We start from the raw sequence: 27,709 nt of genomic DNA, 5'->3' as shown, positions 1-27,709 counted from the left end.
CTAAATTGTTTGTGTTCCACTAACTGCGGTTGGATGCTCCGTGTACGCTTTGATTGTTTGTTTATCGGACTAAATCAAAAGTGGCAGAAATGAAACAACGATCAGACCCCCGGTGCTGGGGTTTAGCTGCTAACTAGGGATATCGGCAAGTTCTTTTCTTGTTTCTGCCACTTTGGATTTAATCCAATAAACAAAACACAGATCATGGGTGTATTATAGACCAGTCCTTGGTGCAGCTCTACTTCTTCGTTGACTGGACGCTACAGTGACTCACTATCAACATGGTATTACAAGACAGGACGGGCTACAGCTAGCTGGTTAGCATGCTTATTTCAGTCGATATCTCTGCAACACAACACACACTTTGACTTAATGCCAACACTGTATCCCCTTCAAATCTTGTTGACTATGTTAATTCATCTTTTGCATGCTATAAACAAACACTACACCTACACATCGCACCTTTTATGAAACTGAAATTAGTTTATAATCACCAGTTAAATCAACAACAATTGTCGTGATTAATTGTTAAATTTCAGTTAATAAGCAAAATTGGCAAACGTCGGCTAGTGTGCTTCAGATTACTGTAGTATATTTACGATTTGACATCATTTAAGGATTCTCTCCGTATTTTTGGATATTTTATACATTAAAGCGTTAATGAATAAATCAAGAAAATAATTGACGGATTAAATGATTAACGAAAATATTCATTAGTTGCAGCTCTACAAATTAATTTATTTTTAATGGTACCATTATTAATTAAATGTCCACAACATATTGGAACACATTATCTTATAAAACAATAATGAGAACATGTAAATTATTGTTTTTATTTTTATATGCATTTATCAGTAGCTACTTGTGAGCTATTAAGTTGCAATGCTGGTGAACAAAAACAAAAACACAGTTCAGACAAAGTTTGAAGTATCACACTAAATCCTCCTGGCCGTATGCATCGCTCTAACTGATCCCATATTGTAATCTCAAAACTTCTTGTTCATGTTTAGGAATCTTTCCCTGTCTACGCGTCCTTGTGACACGGTTGTTGACAGCTCCAGTCTCCCCCCAGCTGGCCGGCTCTAACGCTAATGGCCGCCCTCAGTAGGAGCCGGCGGGTTGCGGGTGCCTTTGCCGTCGTCATTAAGCACCATTGGTTTAATGAACGCGGCATTTAGGAGTGCTTGGACCTTCATGCTCCGCCGCCTCATTAAGTGGAAAGCAAACTAATATGGGGAGCAACCTAGAGCTCACCTCCAGAGATATGAGACAGACAGACAGAGAGAGAGAGAGAGAGAGAGAGAGAGAGAGAGAGAGAGAGATAGGCCTACAGAGAAAGAGACAGAGAAAGACAGAGAGAGAGAGAGAGAGAAAGACACAGAGAGAGAGAGAGATACAGAGAAAGAGACAGAGAGAGACAGAGAGAGAGAGAGAGAGAGAGAGAGAGAGACACTCACACGTGGTGTCTGGAGGAGGCCTTTGATGGAAAGGACTTGAACTAAGTTGTAAAAGATAAGAACAGCAGTTGTAGCAGCGACACTGATGATAGCTGTAGTTACACCATCACTAGTGGAAACTCCAGTATCTTTAGCTAATGTATTGATAAAGTATCAGAAGTAACAGTGGTTATATCACAACATAATTTGATATTAGATCATTGTTGCAATCATGCAAAAAACGTCTTGTTCCAGCTTCTTAAAGGTGAAAATCTGCTGCTTTTCTGTGTTTATAGACTAAATGAGTAATTAATTTATCAAGAAAATAACCAGCAGGTGACTTGATAGTTCTGATACTTAAAAAAGAAGTCAAAATTCACGTCATCATTACATTTATACAAGAGTCAAAAGACAAAGCTGTCTACAGATGATCTTGTTATTAAGTGTCTTTGCAGTTTTAAAAAGATAGTTTTGGATAAAACCATCTTAACACAATACTCACATGCCATATGTCCTCCATTTGTTAGAGTGACGTCACTGCAATCAAGTATTGCTTCACAGCCATTATGTAAAGGAGGAAAGAGAACAATAACTCTTACACCGAGGAGACATAGAACGCTCATTTTCAAGTTCATACTTGTTTTGGGGGTTTCTACTACAACATGTTCACATGCTTTAATGTTCAAAAAAAAAAACAATTGTTCTACTGTCTGTCTAAATATAATAATACGAGACAACTTTACCGCTATATTAGAGATATCAGAGAGGGAATTATGACGTGTTTAACAACCTAACGCTATTCTAAGCAGCTCATCATACATTATTAAAACTACGAATGGCTATATTTGTTTTAATCATTTATTTTCTAATAATTTGAATTGTGTGTTTTAAGCACCTAGACCTGCTTTATGACGTGGAACTCTCTCGTTCTACAAAAGGGACTTTTTTAAGATCAACTTGAAAATAACTTCTCCTCTAAACCGTGGTGAGGTCGGTTTGACCAGTGTTTAAGAAAAACAACTTGCCAACCATCAAAAACAAGCATCTTCCATGACCCAAACATGAAGTGTTTTTTACAATAAGAAAAATATAAATCTGCAAAGTACCAGCCTACATACACCGTTCAGAATACACAGCAGCCCGATCTCAGTCGTGACCCAGTTTCAGTGCATCGTCTTTGGCTTTCAGAGGAGCCGTGAATGAGGGAGACTTCTCCACCTGCCGCCCACTCCCTCAGGTGGCTGTGCCAAAATCTGCCCACACTTTGCCATCAATCCTGCCATTTTGTCCATCCACATACAGCCCCTCCTCTTCCTGCCTCCTCTTCCTTCCTCATCTCCTGGTCCCTAGGGTGGGCCTGGGTGGAGATAATAATTCCCTCCCTGCACGGGAACAATTAAGGGCTCGGCTCAGGGCTTTATGGTCAGAGGAGCAGCTGCTTTTTGCCATTTCTGGGTCCATAACTGTCTGAAATGACAACGTGGGGGGGGTAGGAGAGTTCGATACAAGAACCATAATTCTTTCCCGCCTATTCAGCATATATCACACACGTCTGTAAGACAACTATAAACAGACAACGTCAAGTATTTGATGTCTGTGTGACAGATTGGAGTTGCAGTCGGGCCATAAACATTTCTTGAAAGCAGATGCTGAAGAGGCTCAAATAAATCGGTTGCTTCAGAGAACCTGAGTTTGCGGAACAGAAGAACGACAAATGACTGTAAACCAGAGAAAGAGGCAACAGGTAAGAAAAGAGGAAAACTGCATCCAATGCTGACATAAGTACAACGTCTGGAAGCAAAAAAACGTAGCCTAAAGTCAGCTCACAAAAAGTTGTGTTTAGCTCATAAGAAACATCTTAAAATGTTGTTACACAACGCTAACGACGGGCGGAAGCTGAAGATTACTCTTCTTAAAAAACGGATGATACAATCTGCAGCTCCAAAGGTGCATTCAAGAGTTTTATCGTCACCAAACAAAAGTTATGTTTTGCATTCTCACTCATTGAGTGGATCTTTGAGCTCTAACAAATGTGTTGGATGCATTTCCTTCCCTATAAAATATCTATAGAGCTGAAATTATTTTATGTATTTTAAAGACAGCATCTTTTTTCTTCTTCCGTACCTTTGCTGGTGCATCGCTGCATATCTTGGCGTGCTAGAAGTGAAAATAATTGAAATTGGGGATGACCAGGACATAAACCTATAGCATCGTTATATCATTGAGCAGATGATTAAAAGAAACATATGAAATGGGAACAATGATTATTTGTTAGAATTCAACAGAAAAAATACCGCATGAGTATTATCTATCGGTATACTGTTAAAGACTGAGGGCAGCAGTTAATGTTTTATATTTGCTAAAATTAGGAGATATTTAAATATTTCCATCCAATGCAGTCGTAGATACTACTAGGGATGTACATCTCCATCACGGAGGCCGATGTGATGCGCATCTTGATACAGTGGGTGGAGCTAAGTGGAGTAACGACTCAAAAGATCGTTTTTCTAATTTTCATTTTTTGTAAAACCCACAGATGACGTAAAGGGTGACTAAAAGCAATGATTTTTGAAAAAATATTAAAAAGACAAAACATGGAGATACGAGGTTTCCCGACAGCGATGTCATGTGACATGGCTGGACACGCTAGCACATCGATGCAAATCAGTGAATCTTACCATCCAAATAAGATACCGTTTAGCTGAGAATATGGAGGGAAAACCCAAGAAAAATTGGCTTACTAGCCTCTAAGTGGACGGACTGGCTTGCTTGCCTGACTTTGAAACAACTGCATTCTTTAAAATGTTCTACAATAATCTAAACTCAGAATTAGGACTGATGTCAGCATCTTTGCTTCAATGTGCATGTGAGCTAGTGTGTCTGCATGTACATGAATGACAGAGTGATGGGGAAAGAGAGAGAGAGAGAGAGCTGTGAAAGAGAGAAGTGAATGAGTGAACAAATAGCTTGGTCTTTGGCTGTGTCATCTGAAGTGTTGATAAGCGATACTGAGGGAGGTGTGAATGGCGTTAACATGGGGCCCTAGAGAGGCTAATTGCTTAAATGGAGAGTCTAGTCATTATGGAGACCTTCGGAGTGATTAGAGAAAACAGTGAAACGGTAATATACGAGTGATTTCTGCAAACCTCACCCAGCCTTCCCAAAAATAATTCAACAGTCTGCTCAATAGTGTTTATAAGAAATCCAAAACTATTTCCATTTGGTGAATCCAAACTAACCTTTAAAATCACCAGTAAGACAAACAAAATAACCATCAACTGCCGTGCTCTGCGAGGTGAAGTGGTAGCTTTAAGGAGCATAGATATGGCTTCAGTTTCCTCTTATTGATATTCTTTTTAGGTGGGCCTTTCTTTTAGGTGGCTAAAATAAGTTTAGCCGCTGACCCGTCCACAGCAGTACATGGCTTCTCATGCTGGTACTCCTGTCTGTTACTCCAAACTGGGGCGTGCCGCCGTCCCCTACTTTACAGAATGCACAGACTACGCATAAGTACCTCATACAACCAGTGGTGCAAAGGATCATAAAACCAACTGTTCGGATCGGATCCCGGATCAGAGTCACGGATCGGACCAGCACAAAAGAAAAAAGGAAGCAAACATAACATCTCCTTCAAGTAACTGTATATATTCAAGTTTCTCACCAACACTACGTTATAATTTACCTTCGACCAATACTCATTGACTGAGCAAAGCCTGGACGCATCATAATGTCACCAAAATTATGTTTTGCTTTATGAATATCTTTGTTGATTTGAAGTCAAATTTTGTCATTATTTCCCAGTTTCAGTCAACTAGCAGATTACTTTTGATTAATTCATTTATCAACATGTCGGGATAATACTAGAAAAGAAGAAATTAAAACAAACTTTTAAAAGTAGGGATGGCAATGCAGCCTAAAGTGCACGAGCAGTGCGTCTGTATTAAACAGATAATGGTGGTGGAAACAAGGGCGTGTCCTTCTCATAGATCACTGAGCAATGATGCAGCAGTTATACTTTATTTACTCCCTTTGCCTATCTATGATTACTCCTTCCTACTCCCACTGATGATCTCCATCTCTGTATCTCCGCCCATTATTCCTTCAGATGGAGGTCACGCTAGCTCAAGGAAAGACATCTTCATTAGGACAGAAAAGTTCACTCTCCTGGACGGCTTTTGGCAGAGAGGAGCCCAGACAGACGAAATAGCCCTCTAATGCTACAGATGTCCTATTGATTGACTCGCTGTCGGAATCAATAAAAGTTGGGTTTTCAAAATGCCTGGGCTATCGCGGAGACGTTAAGGTTGCTCCTCGATAAACAGGGAGATTTATGGGCCAAACAGCAGAGCGCATTGCTGAATAGTAAATCACAGCCCACAGGACGTTATAAAGGAGTGCTTGAGGAGTACTCATTGCATTTTGAAGGTCTGATATTGCTACTATGAAATCAGTACCACCTATTTTTTTTTAGCTAAATAAGTGACATATTTCACGGCTGTTCTACCCACACTCAGGCCATGTCCACACTACTCCGTTTCCATTTGAAAACGCATGTGTTTTGCTACGTTTACACTGAGCATCCACACTACACCGGCGGATAAGTTTGAAAACTCCGGGGTTGCGTCTTCGTGTGGATGGTCGAAAACAGATAAGTTTTCACGACGTGTCCTTCCCTGATTGGTCAGACCCCTATCACGTGACCGTTTCCCGGAAGATCACAAACAACAACATTGATTACCGATCGACTACCAGGTTAATTCAACATGGACAACTGATTACAGGCGCTGCTGACCTTGTTGTCTTTACTAGCAGCTGTTGTTCAGTAAAGTCTGCATTTTTGAGAAGATCTTAAGTATCAAACACGACCTTTTATTATTAAAGACTCGGATTTTTTTAATCTAAGCAACCAATCTACTTCCTGTTTACACCGGCACCCACCCGCATGCCCAGTGTACATGAATAGTCACGTGATATTCGTTTTCAGGCGTTTTAGTCTGGACGGAGATCATTTAGAAAACGATGCTGAAACGCCGTGTAGACGGAGATTGAAAACGTAGTAGTGTGGATGTAGCCTCAGACATGACTCCCTGACCTCACTTTTTCCACAGAAACAATCTACAAATCTAGACACAACACAACAAACTGGTTCACAAAGCAACAGCCACCACTACTGTACAGAAGCTGCAGTGAAAGAAACGGCCTGGCCCACAAAGGGTTAACCCCAAACACGCATTGTTCAGACTCAGTGGGGCATGTGGCCTCATTCAGCTACCTGAAATGCCCCCGCCACGCCCCAGAACTGTTCACAGCCGAGGTCCCCACGTCACTGTATTCATTAATTATCAACTTCATTTTTCACCGCAAAACTGTAAACAAGATGGGGAAATGGGGAGCTGGAGACCGATTAGCGAGGTAAAGAAGGCTGAGGGAATGAGAGAGCAAGGAAAGAAGAAGAAGAAGAAGAAGAAAGAGGAAGCTTGAGGCAAAAGAAAGGTTACGGTGGTAAAGAAGAATGTTGTCGAGCAGAAAGGAGAACCAAACATGGGGGACAAGGAAGGGTGAGTGTCACATTGTTTTGAGGGGTTTGTATTTATTTAAAAAAAAATTCTAACAAGCAACGGATTTTGCAGAGGCATCCCAGTGCCTGTTCCCCTCCTAATTATTCCAATTATCATGGCACACTATGAAAACGTGATTAATAACACAGAGGATATTGTTGTGGCAATTAGCCATATGGTGGTGGGACTCTGCTCTGTCACGATTTTGCCATTAGCATCGACTTATGTTTGTCAGAGGCGTGCAGCCATGACAAGCTCAAGTTGTGCTCACCTTGCACTCCCCACTGAGAGGCACACACGGGGAGGGGGGGGGTATGCCTCCTGGCTTCTCGCCTGAGTGAATTTTTTATGTGGCATCCGGTCGGACTGGGGACAAAATGTCAACCGGCGTCTGGGACGGCCCATCAAACTCTGGTGCTCCGGGGAGGAGGCAAGAATTATTTGTGCTAGCTTGTTATTTAAACACAAACTAAATGTATTGGTGCATATATGAGCAAGCTCTCTCTCTCTCTCTCTCTCTCTCTCTGCTCTTTCCTTCAAGCAAAAATACATGTGCACGTGCACGCTCATGCGCACAAACAGACACGGCGACAAGCAAACACACACTAGGTCACAGCCAGTCAAGTGAGTCGAGTTGACTGCGAGTCCGTCTCCACGGTAAGCAGTTTTTACAACAAGAGCCCCCTTGTTAAGACCTGTTGGTATTCTCCAGATGGCAATAAAAATGCATGAGGTCTGCTGGAACCGTGGAAAAGAGCTCAGCCACTTAAGTGGGAAAAACAAAACCTCAGAGAAGAGAGAAAAAAAAAAGCAGGTAGAGTGTGCCGCCAAGCTGATACTCCAAGGACCGAAAGGAGAGCTTCAGACGAGTGCAGCGCCACTACGGCTGCTGGTGTGCACTTCCGAGAACCGAGGATGTGCATCTTGTTATCCGTCTTATCAACTTAAGATAAGTCATCTTGTTTATGCCACACAAGCTGGCATTTGACTGTCAAGAGTAATGCTCTGAGGATGTCTGAATATCATTTCAAAGAAGTCAGAGTGAGAATGATGAACAGGCTGCAGTGTTACAAACTTTGGAGAGAGAAGAATGAGATTTCTTCTCTAAACGAGTTAGCCCCTGTCTGAGGGAAGTGGCACCCGAAATTGAAACAAAATGAGTGACAGGAAAAGTTTTTGCTGAACAAAAAAATCCTAAAATGTGTACGTTAAAAACTGGGTTCAGATATCTGGATTGTTATGTTTGTTCACATATCTAATGGTATCGAAGGCGTATTAGTGCAGTAAAAAGGTTGGTTGTGAAATTCAACATTTACTTTGTATTTAATTGTAAATATACAGCTACAGTACCTTAGCATACAAACATGCTCATTACGCAATCAGACAAATAAAAAACAATGATATGATGATACTTCAATGATTCTTGCAAGGAAATATTCTAGTGTATTTCAACAACTGTAAATATTCAAGCATTTCAAATGTCTGTATGTACTGTATAATATACGCGTAACACATGAGGCAATATTAGGTACACCTAGCTTAAACTTTAGCAATCTGATGCAGTTGACTCAACTGTATGATCATTTGGTAGATGTAGTGTGCTGATAAACTGTGAGGAGTATTATACAGAGGTGCATTTAGCCTACCCATTGATTTAAAAAAAATAGGGCGTACAGTATGTTTCAATTGTATAGTTACTGTTAAATCCCCATTGATTTGCATCTTGTGTTATCAAAATGAGTTCGACACAATTTGACACGAAATGGTTAAAATGCTCAGCACAGTAGCTGGACAGGAAACAGAAAATAAATTAATTTTATTAAATAAACTGTCATTATCACAATTATACTTTTTGGTGAGAGCATCATGCCAGCAAGTGGACATTTCCCTTTTCCTCTTAAGTAAATTAGAGTCATAATTGAATTCATGTGGCACTGAAAACTTTCCAAAAGATGGCCGACACATCGGGACAACAAGATGCCTGTAAAGCAGCAGTTTGAGAGCTCAGTATGAAAGGCCGTATTCTCCCATATGACATTCCGGTCCTCTCTGTCACTGCACGTCTCACTCAGAAACGTCTTGGTTGGTGTGGTTTTGTTGAGCTACAGCACAATGTCCCAACGACTAGATGCTGCCCACGCAACAACACACGGAAAAACAAAGAGGTGAACGAGGAAGGAGGGCCTGACAGGAGCAGATATGGGCTGAGGAGTGCCGCTGAAGAGAAGGGGTATGGGACTTTTTCATAGCCATAATTAAAACAGCAAGATAGATTCAGTAATTGAATGAAAAATCAGGATCTGAGCAACATCTGTGCCGACCACATAAATCATTTCAACGAGGGGCTTGAAATGCCATAAAACCCGTGTGACTAGGAGTCAGAGAGCCTGTCACAAGCATCTCAGGGCGGCACGGATGACAAGATAACAGACATTGGACCTGCCACTTTAATTCACTATTTTAAACAAACTGGTGAGATATAAAAAAGAAAACTGAACACATGACCAGAATGGCACTTAACAGGGCTTCAAGACATGAATGACATCCCGCCATACAAACCAAGACCTGGATGTTGTTTTTTATTTTTATCTTTGGAGGAAAAATGAGTGGTGAAGAACAGGCCCTCACTTATTCCGGAGTGCAAAACAAATTAAGACAGATGATCAACTGTGAGACTTCCTGTCCAATGACTGGCTGGCTGCTGAGATGTCTCACACTGTAGAACAGGGCCACACGTAAGCTTGTTTTTGCCAAAACCACATCACAAACAAATGAAAAGGTCACTGAATCGTCTGCATGATTTCCTGATTCGCAGGTGCAACAAAACATCAGTGATCACACCATGAACCACAAACTGTCAAACGTGAGTGAAGAATGCAAGCAGTGGTTATTGGGTTAAAGTTTCAGACCAGTGTAGTGAGGCATTGCGTTTGTACTCAGGTGTGAATCGTTTGCTTGAAATCACCATGACTCCCAACGCGACGGTGCAATCAATATCTTTTTTTCTTTGATAAGCGTTTTAATTTTCCACGAATTGATTAAATTCAGTAACTACAACTTAAATGTTACAACTGTTAAATAACAAGCAATGGCATCATCATGAATAGCCACATATTAACAGTGAAGTACATTTACTCATACGGATGAATACAAAATATAATTAACAAATAAATTAGGATTCTTACTATAGGTTAAGATAAGCTTGTGTTTATTCCAGGAGGAAAATTCACAAGTTAAACAAAAGTACATAAATTAGTTACAATTAGCCCAACCATTACCAGCTGCAGCATTAAAGTGTGTATATTTCAGTATACAATTGGATTTTTTCAAGCGATGTATTAATGTGTACATTACTCCGAAATGGGTCCTTATGGGTACTTTTACTCTAAGCATACTTAATAATGAATTACCTGTCTAAAGAGTATTTCTACACTGTATTAGTCAAACTACCTTCAAACCATTGAAAGTGTGACTAACTTTTCTATTGACAATAAAGTTACACAACAACTTATAAATAGCACATTTATTTTAAAATATGTTGAATACCATTTAATGAAATAGAGTAGACTTAACATTTTAGTCTCATCTGCAGCCATGCATGTAGACACACCGTACCAATAATAGCATAGGCCTACGACTTCTTCTGTAGTACTATTAATGGTACAAACTGTTGCCTGCCTTCAGCCTGATGGTTTGTTGTGGATGTGTGGTGATTGGCCTCGCTGATGTTAGATTTCCGGCCTGAATTATTATCCCAGTCCAGTTCTTTCCAAAAAACATTTGCATCATTCTTTCAAAAGCCTGGAGACAATCGAGTAGCCGTCTCAAGACGATTTGTAACATCAATAGTAGACCATAATGTGCTTTATTTTCATGCTAACGTCCATTTTCTGTAGGTGTAAAGCTTTTCAAACAGTCGATATCCCATTTTGGCATCAATCTTTTCCATCTGAGATTTCTGGCTGACTCAGACTTAAATCTGAGAACCGCCTCACCACACTAATCAAATTTTCGTTACAATAGTCTGGGATTTCATACATATCCTTATTTTCATTCTGATGTCCCACCAGGCCACAAAGATAGCTCCTAAACCGCAGTTTCCTGAAGTTTAACGTTAAATGTACGATCTAAAGTGGGAGGAAGCCCACTTAGCTTGGTGTTGTAGCAGTGGGAGGCTTCGAAAGGCAGTCCCTTGACGTTTTAGAGACGATTTCACCTGAGACAAAGTGCAACCTTCATGAATAAAAGATTCCTCACTGCCCAGGGCAACTCATTTAAAGTTCTCCCTCAACGGGAACACTCTACTCACGGGGAGATACGGTGACTACACAGGGAAACTGGGATTTAGATTCTCATATTAAGTGTTTTACTACAACATTAAACAATGTAGAAAATTGATTTTAAAAAGCCTGAAACCTTTGTTTGTCTCAAACTTTGCTCAGAGTTATGATTCTTTTCCCCCTGGAACATATTTCTGCAGTCACAATGTAGCTCTTTCTGATCAAGACCTCAGTCACACACACTAATACACTTGAAAGGCATGTTCTCCGGGTAGACATGATCCCTCCTCTAATTATTCAATAATCTAATGACACAATTGGTCATGGTGAGCAACACCACGCGCTGACACCAGATGGTGGCTTTTGCAATGAAACCCCCCCCCCCCCCCCCCCCCCCCACACACACACACACACCCTCTGTGCATCCTCATCTCATATCAAGTCAGAGAGAGGCCTCGTCTGTGCTCTCCAACTTGCCAAAGAGGACTTCTCTCCGAAACTCTGTGTTCATTTTGAAATCAGAAATCACCACCTTACTGTTTCGTGCAGACAGAATGTGTGCGAATGGTTTTATTTTATCCAGTGAGATTGAGAGGGATTACCAGCAGCGACAGCATGTGGCCGGTGTTGTTTTCACCTTGTGCGTCTGTGTGACATCATGGCAAAAATGTGGTCCTGGAGACAGTAGTGGGAACTACTACAGATGCAGTTCTTTAGTACTTTGTCAGTGGTTTATATGTCGGTCTGTCTCCGGACAAATGTTGTCACTGCGATAGTGTCACTCACAACCGAGCAAGAAGCAGTCACAAGACTTTACTGGTGTGTAGTTGAGATCAAAATGAAAGCCAAATTCTTAGATGGGTGTGGTCCGAGCAAGGCCGCCAGAAGAGGGGGGTAAGTGCCCCTTCCCCCTTCCCCCAACACACACACACTCTTTACGCCCCAGGCCCAATTTTGGCGCTGTGGCTGGTTTGATCCTATCGCCACCGGTTGGTCGTAGTTTCTAGTTTATTTTCGCTTTTGTGCTATCAATCACTTTGAAGCAGCAGGTGCGCTTCCTGTCAACTCTCGTTTTGGAGGGAAACTCGACATCTGTAGACGTGAGGGCTGTTTTCAGGCCTTACGACATCCTTTGACTGCTCCAGCTGCAGCTTCAGGGACTGAGTGATGCGATGACCCTGATCTGAGGCAGCCTCCTCGGGGCTGCTCCGGGGCAGAGGGACAAAATGTCAGGAAAGGTTTGTGCGAGATGCTGTGACTGCAGGAATTTGAGAGCGTTGTGTGTGGGTGTACGTGGGTGTAGGGGAAAGGTACGTTTAACATGTGCTGCCTTGCTTTTACTTGCTAATGTCACCTCTTTGCAGGCCTCACCTCATGCTTTATATTTAGACATTCATCGATGAACTTGGCACCTTTTAAAGGGATTATATAAAATACAAAACCCAGAAAACAACTGCATACAAGACATTTATCAACTGGTCAGTAGCCTTCTCCCCACTTCATACTATTGTACACAGTATATAATATACATGGGATATTTGTATTTGCAGTTAGGATTAAAAAGCATACTAATACATTACAGTTTTATAGGAGATGAGAATTATGCAATACGTGCACCCTCATATGTCAACTGAACTGTCTTTGCATCATTCACAATTTCTTGTAATGTGCACCTGTGAGCCATTGCATTGTGGGACAATATTGTACATCAACAACACACTTAAGAATCTGCCTTTTTTTATTATTGTCTACTGATGTTTTTTCTCAGCGTACTACATTTTGTCACTATTACAATAACAACAGACTGTACTCAAAACCTGAGTTGAATAATGTAGTATGGAATTAGGACACAGCTACAGGATACCAAAGGAGGAAAAGGAAGCAATCCAACATGTATTTCCCAGGACGGAGCTCTCAATCACTGCTGTACAGTTGACAGTTTTTCTTCCCCAAAAGAAATACACTGCATCAGAAGTTCATTTGGGCTAATAGGCTAAATCTGCAGGGCAACATGTAGAAGACATTCCTCTCTATCGGAGCCTAATTTGATGAAGGTAAATGAACAGTTTGTAGGATTAAGGGGGGGTTTACTGGCAGAAATGGAATATTATATTCATAACTTTGTTTTCATCAGTGTATAATCACCTGAAATTAAGTGTTGTGTTTTCGTTAGCTTAGAAGGAGCACTTCATATATCTACATATGGAGTGGGTCCTCTTCAATGAGTCCGCCATGTTTGCACCTCCATGTTTGTACAGTAGCCCAGCATGGACAAACCAAACACTGGCTCTCGCGATGCTTATGGGGTTTTTACGTTTCGTAAGCGAGAGGAGAGCACAGGGGGTTTCATCTGGTTGCAATCTGCAGCCTCACCACTAGATGCCACTAAATCCTACACCACGCTCCTTTAACTATGCGTAAAATATTGAAGGTTGGTTCACCCGAATCCCGAAGAAACATATGTCGTTATGTAGCCCTGCTGGCATTTATGTAGATAAACTCTTTGTATAAAGTTTTGTTTTGTGCAGAGATTTCTGCCTTCATCCAACTACTTGAAGGTGAATGGATTCTAAGACAATATGGATAATCCACAGGCCTCTCTTTCACTGTTACAGGGCCATAGTAGACACAATAGAGTGCATTTTAGAAATGTGAGTGAACATTTAAAACAAAGCTTTTTAATCAAACATCTTGATAATTACAGGTATCAAAAGCCTGGTTTGACGTTCTGTTGTTCACAGACTTACTTTAACTTCTTTGGCTGTCCTTGGATATACTGTACATTTCACTCCACACTTATCAATACACCGCTTTTTCCAAAACAGGCTCATCACAAAAATGTTTTACATTCCATCAAAGGACATAAACGCAGATAAAAACAAAAGCTGCAGCATCCAAAGCACTAAGACATGCTTGATCATCAGCATTAATTGGATAGTGAGGGAGGATAGGAAACTTTGTTGCCATAAAAATCAAAATAAATAATTGCTAGGTGAAACTCCGGGAGAATGCGTTCTCTATCTGGTCGATCATAAATCCTGAAATAATGACATGCTTACCCATAAATGACTAAACAAGGGGCCATTAAGGCATGCATGACTTCTCCTGATGTCTGTGCAGCAGATGTTAATAATTTTTTCCATAATGGAGAAGGAGAGAGGGAAGGAGGAAGCCGCTCTGTTTGATCATATCAAAGAAAATGTCAAATAAGGGTCAGCAATGTAAACATATGTGAAAGTGAACCTGGAGGTTTAAATAGAGGAGAAAACATGATTGTTTGAATCAATACATTTGTTTCATGTGTCGTTGAAAAGGTTGAAATGAAACGACAGCTTCGCTTTTTATGGAAATGTGAGTCTTTACACGATGTTTACGATCGATTTTATTAAAAATTGAAGTTGAACAAACATCAGACAGTTAGACAGAGAGAGAGGTGACTTAACAGCTCAAGGCACTGTATGTTATCCCTCCCCACAGTGTATCGGTACATCTCCTGTGTTCCCTTCTGTTTTCTGACTTCTCCTTGTTGTTTCCAGATCTTAATGGGAGATATTCTCACGTTCTGGTCCGATGTGACGACGACGCTGATCCGCTCCCAAATGTGAGCCCCTTATCGCACACAGATTGGTTCCGGCAGCAGTGAGACGCCAGATTATCAGTCTATTAGATTCATACATGGCATATGGCACCGATCACATTAATGCCGATCTCGATTCACCCCCACCTCAAACGTATCATTTCTTAAGGCTTCGCTGTGATCTTATCATCCAGACTGTCAGATAACAGCTCCACGAAAAAATATCTCCTCCTTTGTGATGAGACACTATCCTTTCCATTGTCTTAATTAAGCACTTTGTTGATGACGACAAACAAAAAAGTGACAAAGTGTCCTATTTCTGCATGGATCTGACACAAGAAGTAAAATCAAGATTCAGTGTACAAGTTTTTACTTTTTTTTTTTTTTTTTTACACTCAGGGGGCATCTACATTTAATACGGAAACGACTTCAAACATCATCGCTGCTGTATTAATCAGTGCAATATTGTCGTCTTGAATGTTATGCTTTGTTTATATTGCTTTCCATTCTGACATTTTATGATTGCTGTTGTAATTAGAGCAGGTAGGTTATTGGAGCATGTTATGAGACTTGCTGCTTTATCACCTGATATAAATCCAGAATATTTATCCTGCTTCTGTGATGAACAACAGTAGTTTTTATTGACAAAGAAAATAAAAACTTTGTATTACTAGAACCTGCCTTATTTCTTATTTTATTTATTTTTACCACTGATGGTTATAAAAGTCTTTTGTCTTTTGGTATTGCAAAAGGAAAATCTGTTGAACTTTTAACGACAGACAAACTAAACGTCATTTGACATTTCTTTTCATCAAATGATTTCTCAGAATTGCAGCAACAGGCACAAAAAGCCTGAACAGTTACATTTAGGAGATTTCACAAGACACAAAGCATTCGGCAACCTTGAAACTTCTCCTGGGCTGTGTTCAAATGACAGGCGAGGCAATTTCACACGTCTCAGCCGTCCAACCATATGTGCTTTGATTTGCCTCTGTTCAGCAGCTTTCTTCCGTCTTTTCAAACTCTGCCAAGAAAGTAAAAAAATTAAAGTAAAAAAAAAAAAAGCATCATGAAATTATTAATGACTTTGATTCATTAGCTTACAATTAGCGATGGAAAAGACTTTAAGCTGCAGCCTTGATGTTTTTAAGTGCATCATTCACTCTATTTGCTTTTATTTTGGTGAAAGCTTTTGTCAGCTCAATCAAGTCCCTATTTCACTTTCAACAAGCAAGACAAATAAAGCTTTTCAAGTTACACGATTAATTAAAAAATCATCTTACGGTGTTATACAAAAGTCAGCCTTTGTATCAAGACTAATTTTAAAGCTGAGCTCTTTGTTAAGGAGCTGTGGTACAAACAGAGCCAAAACACTGGGTCGGGACCCCCAGGCGGGGGCGCGTGGAATTTTTTTTAAGGTCGCCAACTACATTTGCATAATTTCTTTCATAGTTTTATTCAACATTTATATCTGCAGTACACCTCTAACATTGGATACAATATAAAAGGCTAGCGATTGTTTTACTGATGAGAGTAAAATGAAAAGAATGAGAGCCTGTTAACTCCACTGAAATGTATTTATTTGGTCTCATTTATGAAGAATTTAACATGTGTATATGTTTTCAATAACACATGCATGAAAGGAAGTTATGATGTATTGTATCTTCTGCATGGCTGGTTTACTTATTCAGGATAATATAAGTGAAAGCGGAAACGGCAGTAAAAATGGTCAGGAAGGTTCATTTATGCACAAACGTGCTTTTTTGTGCTTATGTACAATGTGAACATCTTTTCCTATCAACTGGGCTGAGACGTCCCGGTGTTGTCCAAATATCTGACTCCGGTTACTGGCAAGATGGAGCCCACTTTGAGTCTCATGTCACCAAGGCCATGGGAGCCTTTCACTCTGAGAAAGGACAAGGTTCGCTTTTCAAAGAGAAGAAATATCATTGGATCCTTTTTTTCTTTCTAGTCGGGACTTTGCAAGTCAGACGGCTGCAAGAAGGCCGACCAAAACTTCTGTAAGTATTAAGCATGGAATAAAATATCAGCGTGGAGAAATGCCAAAACAGACTGACGCTTCCAAAAATCTCCCCACCAATATTAAACCGGTCTCTAAAATGGGAACAATATTTCAAAAAACCTGTGCCAGAAGCTCTGCGTTTAACAGAACACATTCTCACGAGTTTATTGTACAAATAAAAGAGATACAGATTTAGCATTGAAAGTGACGCCCAAACACACTGCAGTCAGGATGATAGAATAGAGTTGATACTGTTAGGCAAAATCCCTTTGTTTGTCCAAAACTCCATTTCAGTTTATTATTCAGTGATTCCAAAACACTCTGCCAACAAAGAAGCTACACAGTGCCAAAGTAAAACATTAACAAAAACTGCCCAATAAAATGCTGTAGCAACAGAAGTCATGAAAACAGAAAGAAATGACCTTAAAGTTACAAAGCCACGGCTCCTCGGAGCAAAAGAAACAAACTACTGTAGAATCTGCAGCGACTGCAGCAACCTTGAGAACCTCCTGAGAACCTCAGGAAGTTCTTCCCACAGAGACTTGGCTGCACTGCTGCTAGATATCAGACTGCGTATTAGACACTGATCTGTTTAATTACAGTCTGAGTCGCGCGCCATCTGTAAGAGCACCTCATCGCCTCTCTGCACTATCCAAACGATTTAAAGAATCCAGAGATATTGTACTCCAAGGACGTGGTTAATTGAGTTTTGAGCGCAAAGTGCACTGCGGCATTCTTCGACTCCAGCGATGCGAGCTCGGCCTGAGCAGGCAGCTTCGAGTGCTTTGTGGTGATATGAATTGATCGGAAATTGCCTGCGATTGTCAATTACATGCAAAACAGGGTTCTGAACAAAGCGCGATTACAGATTTGCTTAACTCCTTGGTAGAAAATTTCGACTTGTGCAACGGAGTGGGCCAGAGCGAAGAAGGTAAAAATAACCCCAAACATGTAACAATATTGTTTCGGGAGGCATGAAAACAGACGTTTAGCAAATGGATTTGGAGGGAGTGGGATGAGGCGGGAGGGCTAAATCTGTCTTGTTCATTTGTGACGGACTTGGCGTGCAGCAGTGACTTGAGCTTGGATAAAGAAAAGACACTTGCAGCAGAATTCTGCCAGTCTTTGGTTCCTCCAGGTTCGGCATCCCCCCCCCCCCCTCCAACACCACCACCACCACTGCCACCACCACTCCATCACACACACCCACACACTCCCTTACCTTCCAACACGCTGCCGAAACCTGGTGCTCCGCAGTCACCCATTAATCCCTGCATGTCGGATCCCAGCCAGGTAATTACTGTTTAAAAATATTTCATCCCATTCTTTCCCCCTAAAAAAAAAGAAAAAAAGAGACAAATGCAAACAAAGGGAACACAGTTCTGAACAACGACAAAGAGGTGCTTTAAATGCATTCTCTTTTCTCTGGTGGAAACGGTGGCTTTGTTTGCACACAGTACAAGGTGTCTGAAACCAAATCTGCAGCTATTTCATATTTAAATGCAGCTGTCACGCTCTAGTTTTTACACCCGGTTTGGAAAGTTGGTAATGCTGCTTCTTACAGAGAGAGAGAAAAAGAGCTTCTGTTTGTGGTGCAAAAAAACCTGTTTGGTGGTTCACTGCCAGGCAACATCCAAACTAAAACATTTGAAGAGGGACGTCGTTATGAAATATTTTAGTCAGTTGACAATTTGCAGACCTCAGACTTCTCTTTTCATCATATGGACACGTTTTCATTTCATCAAGACACATTGAAGACTGATTTAAAAACTTTATTTCAAACATGTAACCCTTCCATGACCTTGTACTGTGACAACTACAATGACCTCGTAGTAGCAGTGTCACTGGATAACTTAAGCTGATCGAGAATATTATCATAGCAGACATGGCGAACAAGCTGATGACAGCTGATGTGAGAAGGTCTATTTCCTGTGATCTGATGAGGGTAATATACAGCATGTTACCTGTCATATAACACCGAATCAACCCACTGCTGTTGAGTTTGGATCATATGAGAGCAGTTCACAGCAGATGCATGTAAAATATACACAAGGCATGTCAAAATGTATATATTTACTTCTATTCGTTTACATGAGACCAAGACATGGAAAAAAACAACTGTCTATTATTTAAACCCACTATGTGAGATAGATTTTTTACAGTGCTTTTCAAATTCTGAAGCCAAAAATTTGATAATTTACAAAGCTCCCCCCCCTTCGTTACTCTTGCTACTATCACGCTTTCCATTCTTGCGATTATGTGCCAGATTTACCATCGAAATCCTTAATATTTCACAAAATGTAGACATAAGCAGGCTTCTCATTTCTAGCTGGCTACTGTGGGGTTTGCAGGCTGAAATCATAACTGTTGCTAGCAGATTTCTATCAGCTACAGCTAGCGAGCTAATAAAGCTAAAGTTAGCTCCAGGAGTTGTCGCTGTCTTCCGCCTTTGAATGTTTCCAGCTGACTCGTTTTAAAACAAGAATCTTGTAAAAGCGGTCTTAAATATCCATGAGATGGCTACATAATGATATCATGTCTAAAGACTGCTAATCCATCTAGAGATCAATAACAGCGTCATTCTTGTATTGCAGTGAAGAGCTACTGATGCATAGTATTATGAGAAGGCTATTGTAATTAAAAATGTAACATCAGTCTTTTATTTTATTAGCTTATTAGTAAGTCTAACTAGTTAATTTTGTGCTCTTTGGCCTTGGAAGTAACGCTCTCTCTAAGCTAGTTAGCCAGACATGCTAACGATTGCGTGTTACGGTGGAGCAGACCAACACATTATTCAATCCATTCCTTACGCATTTGCTGTTGTGTTTGTGGTATTGGAAGGAGACCAACTTTTAAATGCCAAGTATTGTTCTTTTAACAGCTTTATGCACAACGCTTCGGCACAAGGCTTACTATCCTATAGACACTTACAGTTTGTAAACAATGATAATATATGTAAGTGTGCACATGCAGTTTGGCAACCTGCATGCCGTTTGGCAACTATGGTGGAGTGCAATAGCTTGTCAAGCTATGCAAGGGCCTTAGTCAGCAAAGATTATGAATGCAACCTCAGCAAATTGACTTTCCAGATCTGTGTGCTATTCGTGAGTGGGTAGAATACATTAAAGTGGACCAATATTTAGTGGCCAGATATGTATTTGGTGGAGAAACCGAGCTTGAGACGTTACATCAACGAGAAATCACGAGCATACAAGTCGCGATGCTTCCAGTTATCTGTGTTCATGTACAGAACATCAAATACCATGACACGGACTCAGAGTTTGAGTTTATTGAGTTTTTTAAATGGGCGCGACAAAGAGGAGCATGTGTGATCAGTCCAGTATTAGAGTGGTTGTGTTTACAGGTGACTCTCAGCATTTGAAATTCATAATCACCTGTGTTTATTATCTACGCCAACCATTTACGCAAGTTACTACGAGGAACAACGGACGCATTCTCCTGTAGGTCACCAGCTAACACGGTCCCTCGTTAAACTGAGACACCTGTGGCTCTGACAAAGTCGTGATTAGCACAATGTATTCTGACTTTACTTTTGCTTCACAGGTTAATCTACTGGAAACATCCATGACATGATAAGTTTTGAGTACTTTTTTAGTACTTGCTGTTGATTTTATATTACAGCTCAGTAATATATAGCAACAAAGCAACACATCCGACTAATTCTCTGTCTTTCTCTTTGCTTTAATATTCACACCTGTCCACAGCATATCACATTTCTCAAGTTAATAAAGTGCTCGAGTGTTAACCGCAATTAGAACTTGATGCTTTAATAACGTGTGAGGTGACTGCGTGGTATTCCTTGTTCTTTCACACTAAATGGTAAAATGCTCATGTTGTGACATTATGTCCCTAAGAATAGAGAAAAGAGGGGGGGGGGGGGGGGGGGGATCAATACGCTGGCAGTGGCAGGAGATGTAGTTAATATGCGCCTGGGTGGGTTTAGTGAAGGATGGGGGAGAGGTGGGGGGCATCAAATGCGTCCACCCGTCTGTCATTGTATGAACTTGCAAACACGACAGCATGTTAATGCCTGTGTTTCAGTGAAAGATTGATATTTTCCTTCTTGGTGTCGTGATGGTGGGAAAAACTGCATCTTACAAATACTACATTTCCAGAATATTTGTCAAAGAGGATGATGAAATTCCTGTTGTAGAGTTTGGACCTGTAATCTAAATCTAATCAAGAGAATCACCCAATCAAATTACAAAATTACTAAAATACAACACAGTATTATAAACAACTGTCACTCTCACATTAATGGACTAAGTGGTAATTTAATACAATGCTTAAAAACAACTCAATCAAAATGTTTGTTTTGGAAGAAAGCGTGTCTTGTCCACGTTGCAAACAAATATCAAATTCATTTATTTGAATTTATGGTGGTGAATTTATCGTGTTAATGTAAAGTGAGTTCTGTGTGTGTATAAAGTGATATTTAGAAATGTCTTCTGTAACGCCTCAATCAGTCACCTGGAAACTTACATGTCAACACTTCTCCTTTAAACATTAGTTAGAGTATTTAGACAGAGAAGATATTTTCAGGATTCAAACTGATTTTTGTATCTCTGTATTCTGAATCGTGAATCACATGTATGTGGTGAATATAAAATCACAGCTCGGTCCTTGAAATCCCCAAAAATATGATTGAAATTTAGCTGTTTGGTTTTTGCACAACAGCAGCCATGCACTTTGTGTTACAGTTTACAGTCTGTATGGTTTCATTGCATCGATCGTATTATAACAAAGGACAGCATATTGTTTTCTGTGAATTAATGCACAGTGTTTTACAGTATCCCAGCTGTTGGATGAAAAAAAAAAAAAAATGAAGTGTTTCAACATACAACAACAATTCTAAAGGTTTCATAAACCCAAAGCTGGAGAAAATATCACTATTTTCAACACATAAAAGACTACGTAACCCGTCAAGTAAGAACTTGAGCATAATTAATACGGTCTGCATTCAGTTTCTGCTAATTTTTCTTCACAGGTGTATTGTAAAAACAAAGCAGGCTGGATATAATTAGACAGTGAATATGGACAAAAGAGACGTCTTATGGCATATGGCAGGGTCAGATGGAGAAGGAAAGTCTTGTCATACAGCGGCGGAAATCTATTAACTTGCATACATATGGATTTACGACGACAACTGGCATAAGAAATCATGAATAACTTACAGACGGATGTTCTTATATAAGCATCAATTGTTAATTGAAGAAGCTGTCACACTCCCTGGGGCTGTCAACATAGTTTTATAAGCGTTCAAACTCAGCTTTATCAAATCAATGGTATATTCAGTGCTGCCTGATTCTCCTGTAATCCATCTTTCGCGCTTTCTGCAGAGAAAACAGCGAAATTTTGTTCCTGAGACACATCATTCACTGTACAAGGAAGCCATTTCTATTTGTTTTGATTTTAACTAACATCTTCTCGACAAAGATGCCGGTGCTACACCGTCTTGGCACAGGTGATTTCCCCAGACCCCCCAGACACCCGATGACGACGACCCCTGTTGCATTTTTTATGTCTCGCCTCGGTAAGCGGTGGCGGTGGAGTCAGCAAGAAAGGCCGGGTTGCTCTGAGGGAGCTCAGGTGTGCTGACAGGTAGATCTCTACAGGCCATATGGGCCTCGCTGGGGAAATCACGAGCCGCCATGCTCCCACAATATGCACGTTTTGTACCACACAAAAGAAGAAGAAGAAGAAGAAGAAGAAGAAGAAGAAGAAGCAGCAGCAAGGGATCGTGTTGACGTGGGACAACCGAGTGGATTATCTGGGGTTCAGCATTCTTGTTGAACAACTTAAGCTTTCTATAGTGAGAATGATGTTAACCTGACCGCTATTTATACTCCTTATTACTTCTGTGGGACCCTGATGTCTGTAAAGTCACTACGATATGTCTTCAGTTGAAAGGCAAAACATATCCAGGAGAAAGCTCCCTCAAAAAAACACCTTCATAGGTATCTTTCCATATTTTTGGAGGGACAGGAAGGGTTGCCTTCCTGTCCCTCCAAATGGATTCTTAATGACCCTTAATGGATTCTACCAAGTGTCTGCAACAATCTCCCTTCGTCTACAGCGCATGATTGAAAGAAACAGAGCACGTTCTCCTCAGCAGGTCGGTGAAATATGGGGAAAAGGTTTTATCTTTGCCATAGTAACATTTTCAAGGTGAGATGGTGCCAATTTATTCCAATTATGAAAGTTGGTCTCCCAGTGTATACTCCAAAGACAGTTTTCTCTCTTCATGGAGTTGCCCTTGCGCAGCACTCTGCAAATACACGGCCTTCACACATAAGTGCAGTCAGACCAGATTTAGCTGAACATGAATTTCTTTGATACGTGCAACATATTTGTTCCCGGTCACGGTTTGACCCGTCTCGTTTGCTTTGTGCAAAGTTCAATCTATTGAGAGACAGGGAGGGACTGACCTCTCGTTCAAGAAGCAGTAATAGTTTATACTTCACAGTTCACATATTAATATTTGTAATAACAAAGTGACAGAAGATGCTTGGCTACAGTGAGTGCATGGAGGTAAATGTTAATTGCACCTGATAAGGGTCAGAGTCATTTGCAACTTGCGGGATAATGTCGTTACAACCCAAACCACACTACTTCCTGTCTTTACCTCATGTTACCCAATCCGATCGCAGCTCTGGCACTCACAGCAACTTTACAGACACTGGGTTGATACCACATATACATAACCATAGCTTTTCTAGGCTCAGGGAGTATTTAATAAATTATAAATCTATGGAACCTTTCACATTCGACATCATCAAAGATATGCCTATTCCAACAGAAACAGATTTCCGACAGGATCACGACCGTTCTAGAATAAAACGAGTACATACCGACAACCTTTATTTCACGCATTGCTATATTTATTTGTCTTCCCTGTAATATATTGCCCGACTGATATTAACACACAGTTATGAGTCATGTGAGTTATGAATTATTGTGTGAAGGCCCTTAAAAAAATCTTAAATATCTATTATATATTCAAATTTACAAAAACTGTAAGTCATAGATTTACATAAGAGGCTCATTATATCACTTCCATCAGCCTCTTGGTATTGTTTCAAAGTTTTTCTTTCTGTGTCTTTGTAACGTGTGTGCTACTGTTTTCGTGTCGGCTCCATATGTTAGCGTGTCAATCAGTCCTGCACGTACACAGCATGTGTGACTTACAGTGAACACACAGGAAGCACCACATTTGTCCTTCTATCATTCACCAAACTGGTCACTTTCTATCGACGTGACTATATGACTTATAAATGACTGGCATGCTGTAGTCAGTATTCTTCCAGTGGGAGTTTTAAGTTAGAGGATTTGCCTCGTCATCTGTGAGAATAAGAAACGCGCCCCGTGATCAACATCCATCTCTATTAGAAGCTCAGTTTGAAAAGAGAGGAAACAAGTCTGGTACAAACACTGGCCAAATCAGAGGATAGCAGCGAAAACAGAGTGATAGCTGCGTGTTTGAACTCGGTAATTGGTTGGTTACTCGGTAGGCAATACAACAGAGGACCTACGGAGTGTGGTGTGTGTTTCCCAGCCCCACTGTGCCGCCTCATAGAGTACAAAGGCAGAGAATGAACTTCAGAGGGTTTTAATGCCTGAAGAGAAGAATATGGACATTAAATTATCAGGGGAAAACAGCAGGGTGTGAAAAAAAAAGAGCCTTCTAAAGCCTGCGAAACGCAAACGTACATACAGGCTGCTTCTGACACGGAAACCTGGCCAAATTCACAGGCTCCTTTATTCTGAGCTTCACACTGATACTCTCAGTGTTTGTGTGTCTCTGTGTGTGTGCGCACGTCGATATCCCGTATGTGTGCACTTGCTTTACTTTTTTTAATTGGAATTTAAAGCAATAAGCTACCATAATGCACATCCACACATCCTGTTCTTGCATTGAAAATGGTCATATTTGTAAATATGCTGTGCATAGTACTTTAAAAAAAGCTAGACCTAAAGTAAATCTGTTATCAAAAAGAACACTGTAGCTCATTTACTACATCTGAGAGACGAACCTTGTGGACATTTAGAGTTTTACATCACTAAATAAATGTGTTTAATGCAGTTTTAGATCATAAAATGTGCCCCCAAACCATGAAAACCACTCTCGTTAGAGGCAGAAGGCAGAAAGTCAGCTATTCATCATCCGTGGAGTAGCTACAGGTTTGTTTCTTGATAGCATTTAGTTTCTATTTTCTTTTTCTAAATTAGTGCAAAAGACAAAAGCCACTCTGATCAGATAATAAAAATAAAATGATTGCTTTCTATTCCTTCAAAATAATAATAGAAAAAGCAAAATATTGAATTCCTCTTGTCATGACAATGTTATTAATTAATAGTCTCATTGGAAAAACATGGAGACACACGAGAAACAAATTGAATTTGCACCACTGCGTCGAGCATTGCGCCTGCCATGACTGACAGCTTCAGCTTGAGCTGCAGTTTGAGAAAAAGCTGGAAAAGGCAGCGTAGCCTACTGCATTACACAGCAGCGCCGACGAGGCCTTTGAGGGTCTCTCCAAATAGTCTGAATTTCAAAGTGAGCGAAGAATAAGATGGGACAATGGGAAATAAAAGACTATAGCTAAATGAAAAGAATCACTCTCGAGAGTTACAGCTTTACACACACACACACGCGCACATACACCTTATTAATCTTTAATATCTTGTCCCCCTTCTCCTCCCTCTCTTCCCCTCCCTCTCTCTCTCTCTCTCTCTCTCCAGTTTATCTCTTCTGAAGCAATTATACCCAAGAGGACAGAGCACATAGGACATGCTCCCACTACCTAGAGCAATAATATATCATTACATACTAAACATATAGCAGCTACGCAAACAGCCTTTATTGCTACTCCAGGGCGAGTGCTATTTATAAGCACCAGCATAGCCAGAGAGATCACTCCTCTACCTGAGCTGCATTTATTTGTGTGGGAATTGTTTTTGCTGTTCTCAGAGCGCTTGTGTGCTGAAATGATGCCTGTCAGTTTGTCCATTTTTCTCTTTTGGCCTTTTCATTTCAATAGCTTCATATTGACATTAGGGGGTGCTGGAATTCTTTAGAGTTGAGTGATGAGGCGTTGGATTTTGAAGCAGTGTGGAAAACCCGACTACAGTGTGTGTGATATTATTCTTTTAGATCCAGCGTTCATGAGAGTTTTCATTTAAATATAGATTCTACACCACGGAAAAGCTGCTCAATTTAACTTTTTTTTGTTTGTTACACTTGATCGACGGCAGGTGATAAGGAGAATCGATTGGATACAGAATTTTCAAAATGTGCAAAACCATGTTCCTCATTTGCAAAAGCTTGTAGGTGGAGACCCAGTAACTGTGACGATATCTGCACAATATCACTCAAAAAAACAATGTTTTTTTCATTTTTTAAATCTTTACATTTGATCAAGAGAAAATATTTAACATTTAGATTACACTCAGTAGACCAACCTGCTCTGCCGTCCAAACTGCAATCAAACGTCTTTCAATCTGTATCTGCCACAAACAACTCTTTTATACTTGCTGGGGGGGAAAAAAAGAGAGAGAGGGAAAAAAAAAACTTCTACTAAGTAACTTATTCAAAGTACAACTCATGAATTATTTAAGAGAACACATTTCCCCTTGTTTATTTATATATACATATGTATAAAATATCATTTATTCTAAGAGGGTCTATAAATCAAAAGTATTCCCAGAGAATAACAGATAAGTGAGGTTATTGTGCAATGAGGCCAGCTGGTGGTAATAATTTAATGACGTTTTACAGGCGCTATAAAGACAGCAAACAGATGTGGCATTAAGGATTATAAAGTTGGTAAAACTTTTAACAAGTGCTATGTATTTCGGCGGTACAACAGCACAACCCCCAGAATAAAAGGAATTTACACATCCTTCAATTCCAAAGCTATCAATCACACGCGTGTTATTCCCCTGGGAGCGTCTTTACATGCATATTTATCAGCTCAACATGCTAATTCCCGCTGCTATACGCCCGCCAGGCACGTCTCCAGGCGTGTTTATGACTCGTAATTGTTGATATCCTTTGATATATTTCTCTCAACTAAGACATCATTTGGTTTTTGTGGTCGAAAGTCAATGAGGCACAATGACCCGAGCTTTCAATTCAAATTTACAGTTCAATATCTATTATATGCTGCCTGGAGAGGAAGCCTCTTTCAAAGCAGGGGGGGGGATTTAACTGCACTGTACAGCACTTATCAGCAGCAAAGCTCATCTCAAGGTTAGTTAATTGATTTGGAAATAAAATAAGGAAAACAGAATTATTATTGCGGGGAAACAGCACCGTGTTTCACGCTTTTTTAGCAGGATTTAGCTTGTCAGCGTTGTACCTCAGGGAGAAATAAATAAATAAAACGCGCGTTTGTTCTAAACTTCCGTAACTTGGATGTTGCTCACAGGAGCTCCGGATAGTTTGTCATCTTCTGCCAAACAACTAATTGTGAAAAAGTTTCCACGGTGTAAGAAACATGTGCCATATTGTTGCCGGATCCAAGTTCATCAGCATGCATTTACATTGCTAAAGAGCATATATAGCAGATGAGGCATTTCGGCATAAATTCAGCTCCAAATGGGAGAATGAGTGGGAGATCTCTCTTGCTCGCGCTCTCTCTTCTCTTTCTGTCCTTTTTTTTTCTCTTTATCCGTCTTCCAGCGCCTCTTCCTCTCCCCTTCCCTTTTTCCGCTTTTCCCGCAGACACCTGCCGACAAGCGCACACCTCCAGGGAACCAACATCTGAGAAATGCAATTTGAGCATTTCGGAGCCACAAAGAAAAGACAAACA

The sequence above is a fragment of the Anarhichas minor genome, unplaced genomic scaffold (genome assembly GCF_050575085.1).
Source record: "Anarhichas minor isolate MPS153535 unplaced genomic scaffold, ASM5057508v1 ptg000079l, whole genome shotgun sequence".
Taxonomy (NCBI): Eukaryota; Metazoa; Chordata; class Actinopteri; order Perciformes; family Anarhichadidae; genus Anarhichas; species Anarhichas minor.
The sequence above is the reverse complement of the archived record's forward strand: the minus strand, read 5'-3'. Positions refer to the sequence as shown.